General features: G+C 36.0%; 1 long non-coding RNA gene across 5 annotated transcripts in view; it reads right to left on the bottom strand.

Moving 5' to 3' along the window:
- The window catches only part of LOC106883911 (uncharacterized), a 58,089-nt gene that overhangs the window by 43,089 nt on the left and 6,915 nt on the right, over nt 1–8,085 (bottom strand). The window contains exon 3 of one of the 5 annotated variants that reach the window (XR_001411174.2): nt 2,411–3,932. The exons of the other annotated variants lie outside the window; for them this stretch is intronic. This is a non-coding gene — a long non-coding RNA (uncharacterized LOC106883911). Of the gene's footprint in view, nt 1–2,410; nt 3,933–8,085 lie in introns of those variants that run through there. 5 annotated transcript variants of the gene reach the window in all.

The raw sequence follows: 8,085 nt of genomic DNA, 5'->3' as shown, positions 1-8,085 counted from the left end.
ATATAGGCACATGTACGATATATGATTTTGTAATTATTCATTTGCATCCATGGACATCATTATGTGCCGGAAACTGAGAAGCTGTCTGTTCTGATAACATTTGTGAACACATAAATATGTAGGTATATATATATGCATCTGCATGTATTTATATATACCTGAACATACGTACATACAAATGTTATAATGATCATTATACAGGCAGACACGGAGATAAACTGCCTTGCATTTGCATAAACGCAAAACATGGGAACATGCACATAAGAAAATGATAGTTCTAATCGCTAATCTACAACTCGGTTGCTTGATCCGCAACTATCAATTATTCACACCAATGTCATTACATTGGTAGAGAAATGCTTTATATCTTTTTAATGCTGACTTAATCTAGACGCTTTAGCAAGGAAATTTTTGTGATTGCTTATTAAGCCTTAGCGACGACATTCAGTCACGACTTGTCGCCATTTATATATACATCAATACTTCAACAAATGTATTAGCACGGTCTCCTTCGTGGACAGAGTAAATAGAATTTGGTAATTTTCTTGAGAATCCAAAACGTGATAACAAATTATTTGCTTGGGGGCATGTTTTTCTTTGCAGAGATTTGACCTCGTTTTGTCCTTGCCATTGTTATTGTTGCTAGTGTTGTTTAGCCCCAGGTAAGTCTGGAACAATCCCATATTTTTCTTAAACGTTTCAACAGTAATCATACAGTCTTTTATTTTCACTTGTTGTTACTGTTGTCGTCGACTTCAATATCACTAGTATCATTCAGTTCTATATTTAAGAGATGAGGAATTATTTACATTATTTACATTATTTACATTTGACGGATATTTGTCCTCATCTTTTTTTTGTTGTTAACACAACGTTTCGGCTGATATACCCTCCAGCCTTCGTCAGGTGACTTGGGGAAATTTCGAACCTGGGTTCTCATTCCTAACGATGTTACTATTATTATATTATTATTATTATTATTATTACTATTATTAATCAGGTCGGAACCTTGGGGTTAGTAGCCCGCGCTCTTAACCACTACGCCATATACCCGTGGGCAATTAAGGGGTGAATTTTAAGGCTTATAAATCTATCCTTCCTCAATACCGGTTCCCATATGCTATTCATATCTGCACTCGGTCTGCTTAGGAGGTTGTTGTGTCCGAGTTCGATTCACGGCAGCGACCTGATTAATAATAGTAATAATAATAATAATATAATAATAGTAACATCGTTAGGAATGAGAACCCAGGTTCGAAATTTCCCCAAGACACCTGACGAAGGCTGGAGGGTATATCAGCCGAAACGTTGTGTTAACAACAAAAAAGATGAGGACAAATATCCGTCAAATGTAAATAATGTAAATAATGTAACTAGTATTATTGTTGTTTACTTGATTTTTGTGGATATTTATGACTTTTTCATCGTGGCTGTTTTTAGTTTTATATTATATTTTCATTATAATTTGTTGTTGTTGATTTTAATTAGTTATGATAATTATAAAACTATTATAAAACATTTCAGCCACGACTATTTCATTATTTCAATTACTACTTATTTTAATTACTGCTTATATGTCTACATTTTCCAAAGTAATCCCTCCATTTTTAAGCACGTATGGTGAGAAGTGTAAACTGTTAAATATATGAAGTCAAGGATTTGTCAGGCCAAGGCCGTTTTCTGCGAAATGAATCGTGTATTCACAAGTAATCGGCTGAAAATAAACGCGACGAAAAAAAAAACAAAAAAAACTAGAAGTATGTATAGCGCCCGTCTTCATATATGGCTGTAGTTCTTGAGATATCAAGGAAAATTATAAAAGCTTAGCAACGCTGCAAAGATATGGTTCCTCACACAAATATGAGAACAACCTATGCAGACAGGGTACCGAATGTCGAAGTCCTGAGACCAACAAACTTCTTAACAATATAAAGAGGCAACAAGCTAAGTTTATTGGACATTAGAAGGGTAGATTATGCATTGAACGCTCGCTGACAACAGTAATACTAGAAGGGAGAGGTAGCTCAGGAACACATGAAAAGAAGCGGATCAGTACCTTTAGTAGCTGGTTACAGGAAAAGCAACCCACTGACTGCAGGGCAGGAAGAGGTAATGATCCATGACTCCCGAAACTTACAGACATAATATATAAAAAAAGAAGGGTGAATTTTAAAATTAATCTTAAAGCTATTTATTGCAAGTGGAGACCAAAAAGCTTGTATGTTCGATTTTATTTAATTTGTAATCGTTAACGTTGTTATTGATAATATAATTCGTATTAACTGAATTTTCGTCTGTAGTCATTATCAACAACGCAAATTCTGTAAAAAAAAAAAAGAAGCGATATTTAACTGATAAATCTGTTCATCAATCAACAATGGCATATTCCAATCAAAAATATCCACTAAAATGAGAATCACAGCTTGTTATTTATTGGACTGTCAGACAAAAAGTCGTTTGTTTGCATCATTTTCACAGTACTGAAGCAGTACCTGCAGGGAATATATTTAAGGTCCAATGGCCAAGTCTACTTTGCAGTAAATAATTACAGTAAGAGTAATACCTCGATCATTTAAGTAGTAGCGATAGTTTAAACTTATGTTTCGTTCGTTCTCCTCTGAATCTAAACCATGGCATAAAGGTTAAACCTACGCTTTTACCAGGAAGATAAAACAACCGATATATGCAGAATAAAAGTGGTAGTAGTTGTTTAGTAGCAACATTTTCTTTATTGGCTACGTGTGTACATAGTTTGAATACTAAACGCATCATACTAAAGGAATTACACACACACGTAAGCCCATGCACACGCACACAGGCATATATATTAGAGTGAGTCAAAGACTTAATGTGCAGTAAAGCAGGTTGAATATTTAATAAGGGCATCCATCCTAAGAGGTAAGGAAAACCACCGGAGATATTACAAAAGGACTCCACTACTCTACAAACTGTCTGACTTAATCATCTGCGAACGGGGGACTCCGAAATTGCCTGTATTTGTCAACCTTATAATAAACTATGAAATCTATTCCTATCGGTTTCCTTAAGGGCAATCAGGCCAGAAAGTAGACTACATTTTCTAGGAGACTTCCAATATATTACATAGCTTTAGTTTGGACTCATTTATCTTGTTTTTTCTATTTTTGTAGTCTCTGACAGTTGACCATCTTTTTTCTACTCTTCACTTCCTTTCCATTATAGGGAAGTAATGGCTTAGACCTCTTGCTGATAGACTCGGGATAAATCTGTGCTGCAGGAGGAAACACTACGCTTTCTTGGTGTCCTGTCTTCTTTGCCGTCGGTGACGATGTCATTTAGATTGAGACGTCTCTAAAACCACTGTAGATATCACTGAAGCCATATCTGGAATTGCTCCGGGAAAATTCTGAAGCTTTTTTATTTGTTAAAACAAACGAAAAACTTCAAACAAGTAATATTATAGGAAATAATTTTCCCAAAGGAATCATATAATACGTGAGCGACTATGACAAGGTTTCTGTCATTTGCCAAAAAGGCGACGGAGTATACGGAGAAATTATAAACAAAGGTTTGGCTGTGTGGCAAGAAGTTAGCTTCTCAACTACAGGGTTCCGTGTTCAGTCCAACTGTAACTCAACTTGGGCATATGTTTTCTGCAATAACCTCGGGCCGACCAAATCTTTGACAGTGGATTTCATTGTCTCAAACGCAGAAGTCGTATGCGTGTGTGAGTGTGTTTTTGTGTGTGTGTGTATGTGGTTTTGGGTTTGTGTTTGTCACCCACTACCGTTTGACAACCGGTGTGACTTTGTTTACGTCTCCGTAACTTAGTGCTTCGTTAAAATATCCGATAGAATATATACCAAGCTTTAAAAAAATAAATAAGTAGTAGGGTCGATATTTTTCAACCAAATTTTTTAAGGTGGTGCTTTAGCATAGCCGCAGTCCGCTCACTGAAAGAAGTAAATGAAAAAATAAAAGAATAGAGTTTACGTAAAATCCATCATGACAAAACAGGCACAGAGAACAGCAATGTACAAAAGGGAATGAAGTAAGACATTTTACTAGAAGTACATCTATCTAGATTAAAGGCAAACACTCCACTGATTCAGGGTTATACTTCATGTTAAGGGTAGGTGCTCTCTCGTAGCTGTACCCTCCGCTAAGCATTTCGCCCGGCGTGCTTACGTTTCTACCAACTCGCCGCCTTTACCAGAAAGAATGTTGTTAAATAAATCAATCACAGAACTTCAGTTGTACTTTTAACATGTTCGAAATCTAGTTTTTCTCCTCATTATTTTCAATTATACAAGTAGTCAAAAGATTTTTGATGATTTATCTTTTTTTTACCGCAGGTCAATCCAGCAGATATATGTGAAACGGATACATCTGGTTAGTTCAGAGCAATTAATAAAAACTAGAAGTAGTAGCATGAAGTAGAGAAATACAAACAGCATCAGCATCAACAATGATTAATTAATCATGGAAATGAACGATCAGTGGCTATTTAATTAAAAATATATATATTCATCACTAACACCACCAGCATCACCAACACCGTCGCCAACACACACACCGTTGCCACCGCTGCGAGCACCACCAACACCACCATCGTGTCCTTCGACGTCGTCATCATCATAACCATCACCATTATCATCATCATCACGGCATCGAGATAATTATGTTCTAAACGTTCGTACAGTGATAAATGAAATATAAGGAAAATAATCTGGATGAAAACCAAGAAAGCACTCAGTTTTAGACGATCTAGGTAAGCTCTGATGAAACAAACCTATGATTAAAAAGACAGCTTGGCCGTGGCCGTCCAATCCTGTTTTCTTTTATTTTCATGTGGCGTATTTCGGATCACAGGCAATGTACTCTTCCTGTCATAAACACTACCATCAACGTCGTGGTATCTTTGTATAAAGATTGTATGAGCACAGGTATGACTGTGATAAGACATTCACTTTCCAACCATATAGTTTAGGGTTCGGTTCCACTGCCCGACACCTTGGGGAGTTTCTTCTACTTGAACTCCAGACCGAGCAAATAACCGTGGTAGATAAAAACTGAAAGTAACCCGTCGCCTACGCACGCACGTTTGTTTGTGTGTGTGTCTGTGTGTGTATGTGTACGTGTGTATTTGTTTTTTTGCTCTCACCACCGTCTGATAACTGGTATTTGTTTTATTTATGTCATTTTCGGTAAAAAAAAAATCCCGATTAAATAAGTGTTAGGCTTCAAAATAATTACCTGGTTCAATATATTCGACAAAACCCATGAAACCATGACCGCAGTGTTATTCGACAAAACCCATCAAAACCCATCAAACCATGACCGCAGTTTTATGATTGAAACAAGTAGAAGACAAAAAGTAGGGAAATGAAGATTAATATTAAATTGTTAGTTAAATTGATAAATGTATACAAACATATGTGTATATGTGTGTGTATGTCCCTCTGTGTGTGTTTGTGCACGCGCACGTTTATATGTGCGTATTTCTTTGTGTGTGTGTGTGTGTGTGTGTGTGTGTGTGTGTGTGTAAAATTATGTTGTTGCTGTTGTTGCCTAGCTCCCGGATAGTCTTGATCCTGCGTTCAAAAAATTCCCAACCTTGACCGAGACATTGTCATGTTGTCCTTTCTTGGACCACATCCAGTTTAGGTCTTCTTTAAAACAGTATGGAATTACCACGGACAGGTTTGGTTTGTATTAAGATTTGTCCCTGTCTAGTAGTAGTAGTAGTAGTAGTAGTAGTAGTAGTAGTAGTAGTAGTAGTAGTAGTAGTAGTAGTAGTAGTTTTTAACTTCGAGTCAGTTCTTTCGATCCAGAAGATCCAGCTATGATTAGAAATATTCCAATCCTGAATATCTTCTTTATTTCGAAGTATATCTAATTTTATATACATAGTATTTAATATTTTCACTTCTTAAGGCTGTAAAGAGTATTTTGTAGGAAATCGAACTAAGAACTCTTCGTTTGCTTGAGGGAAAAGTTCCAGAAACAGATTATTATATTTTCGTTTAATTCTCGGTCATTCATGACTAAAATCAATCTTGATATGTTAGTATGTTTAAGGTGACATTACGTAAAGTAACTTTCCTTCCTTTAACCCTTTGATCGCGGAAAGCGAATATATCCACTCAAATTTTCATTACTGGTAACTGCAGAACGCAGTTTTACCTAACTTTTTTGAAAGAAAAAAAAAGCCTCTCAAGAAGCGAAGACATCCCCAGTGACTCTTTTTACAAATGACAATTGTCTGAACTGTTTTTTCCGCAGCTTTCAGCAAATATCTAATTATGGAGCAAATACATTTAGCGTTGGGTATGAAAACTATACCTACATGAGATCCTGAAAAAGTGTTGCAGAAGTAGAAAATATTAATTCTATTTCTTGGTGTTAGTGACCATTTCGGAAATAACCATGGAATTTCATTACGCTGTCAAAGGAAATAGTGATACGGAATAGTCTGCTAATTCTAAGATGTCAGACCACTTTGTAAAGGACTTCTCATCGGTTTGTCTATTTAGAAAATTACTGTAGCCAATGGACCCAGATATAACAAATAGGGAAGTTCGCTTATTTATCACGAAGTCACTGGTTCAATCCGACTGCGTGTTATTTTCAGTAAGCTTTAGGTGACCCCGTCATTGAAACTAGGTAGACAGAAACTGCGAGTCAATTCCATCGACCGTTGCATGGACCATTCTTAGAATTTAAAGGGCTGGCCTTGTTGCATGCTGTTTCTCTGATTCTCTCAGAGAATTGTATTAATGGTAGACTTGGATGAGGAAAACTCAGTCACTTATATGCTAAAACAAATAAAAGGTCGTCCTGTTGATCGAATAAGTGGAACATGCATTGTCGAAAACCGACGGAGACCCATTTCAATTTCACATAGATGATAGGCTTCGTCTTCACTAGAATGTAGTTTTTACGTGGTTAGTTGGTTTGCTAGAAATAGGAACTTGAACCTCTCTCAAATTACATCCTTCCAACAGATACACAACGAAGGATGAAATAGAAATATAAAACAAGATAGGCGATGTCTCGAATAAAATGTGGGAGCAGTAAGAGCACGACAGAAATTTGAATGATCTTAGACCTTAGATTGATTATGGTTTACCTCAACCAGTTTGGTACTTTATATTTTACCTTATATTTTATCTTTTATTTGTTTCAGTCATTGGAACGCTGCCATACTGGTGTACTGCGTTGAAGGATGTAGTCTAATGTAGAGATCACAGTACTTCTTTTTCTAAAACCTGGTACTTATTGTATCATATTCTTTTGTCGAACCTCTAGGTTACGAGCATGTAAACAAAACCAATACCAGTTGTCATGTGGTAGTGGTGGGGCAAACACAAGCACAAATGGACATAGATACACGCATAGAAACGCACACACACACACACACACACACGCACACACACACACACACACACATACACACACACACACACACACACACAAATATACATATGACAGGCTTTCAGTTTCCGTCTGTTTGGTCAGCCTGGGGTTATCATAGAAGATATTTGCCCATTGTCCGACTTAGTGGGATTGAAGCCGAAACCATGGGACTGGGAAGAAACTTTTTGCTACACATTTTTAAATTTGTTATTTTTATTTCTCTATAAACGATCTAAGAACTATTAGATGAAATATCAAAAATACAAATGCCTCAAGACAGAAAACATGGTACCAGATTTCGAATTTCTATTTCTATACACGTAACAATAAACCTAAATAATTACGAAGTAATAAATAAATAGATGAATAAAGCATATGAAATAACATAGGAAAATATGGAAGGGCCATTAAATGGAACTGTCGATACTGTAGTATTTCTTTTCGCATCATCATTAAAGGGACACGACAGCAAAGAATTCGTATGCAAATCATCATCATCATCAGCAGCAGCAGCATCATTATCATTATTATTATTATTATTATTATTATTATTATTATTATTATTATTATTATTATGCAGAAGATGTTTCTAAATAGAAGATATCATTAATATTCCGAGAAAGAAATCTGCCATCAATCACTTACACTTTAAAACGTTTAAGGAAAAAAAAAGAGATAGACACATAA

Source organism: Octopus bimaculoides, chromosome 6, assembly GCF_001194135.2.
Source record: "Octopus bimaculoides isolate UCB-OBI-ISO-001 chromosome 6, ASM119413v2, whole genome shotgun sequence".
Lineage (NCBI taxonomy): Eukaryota > Metazoa > Mollusca > Cephalopoda > Octopoda > Octopodidae > Octopus > Octopus bimaculoides.
This window is presented reverse-complemented; position numbering and strand designations above follow the sequence as displayed.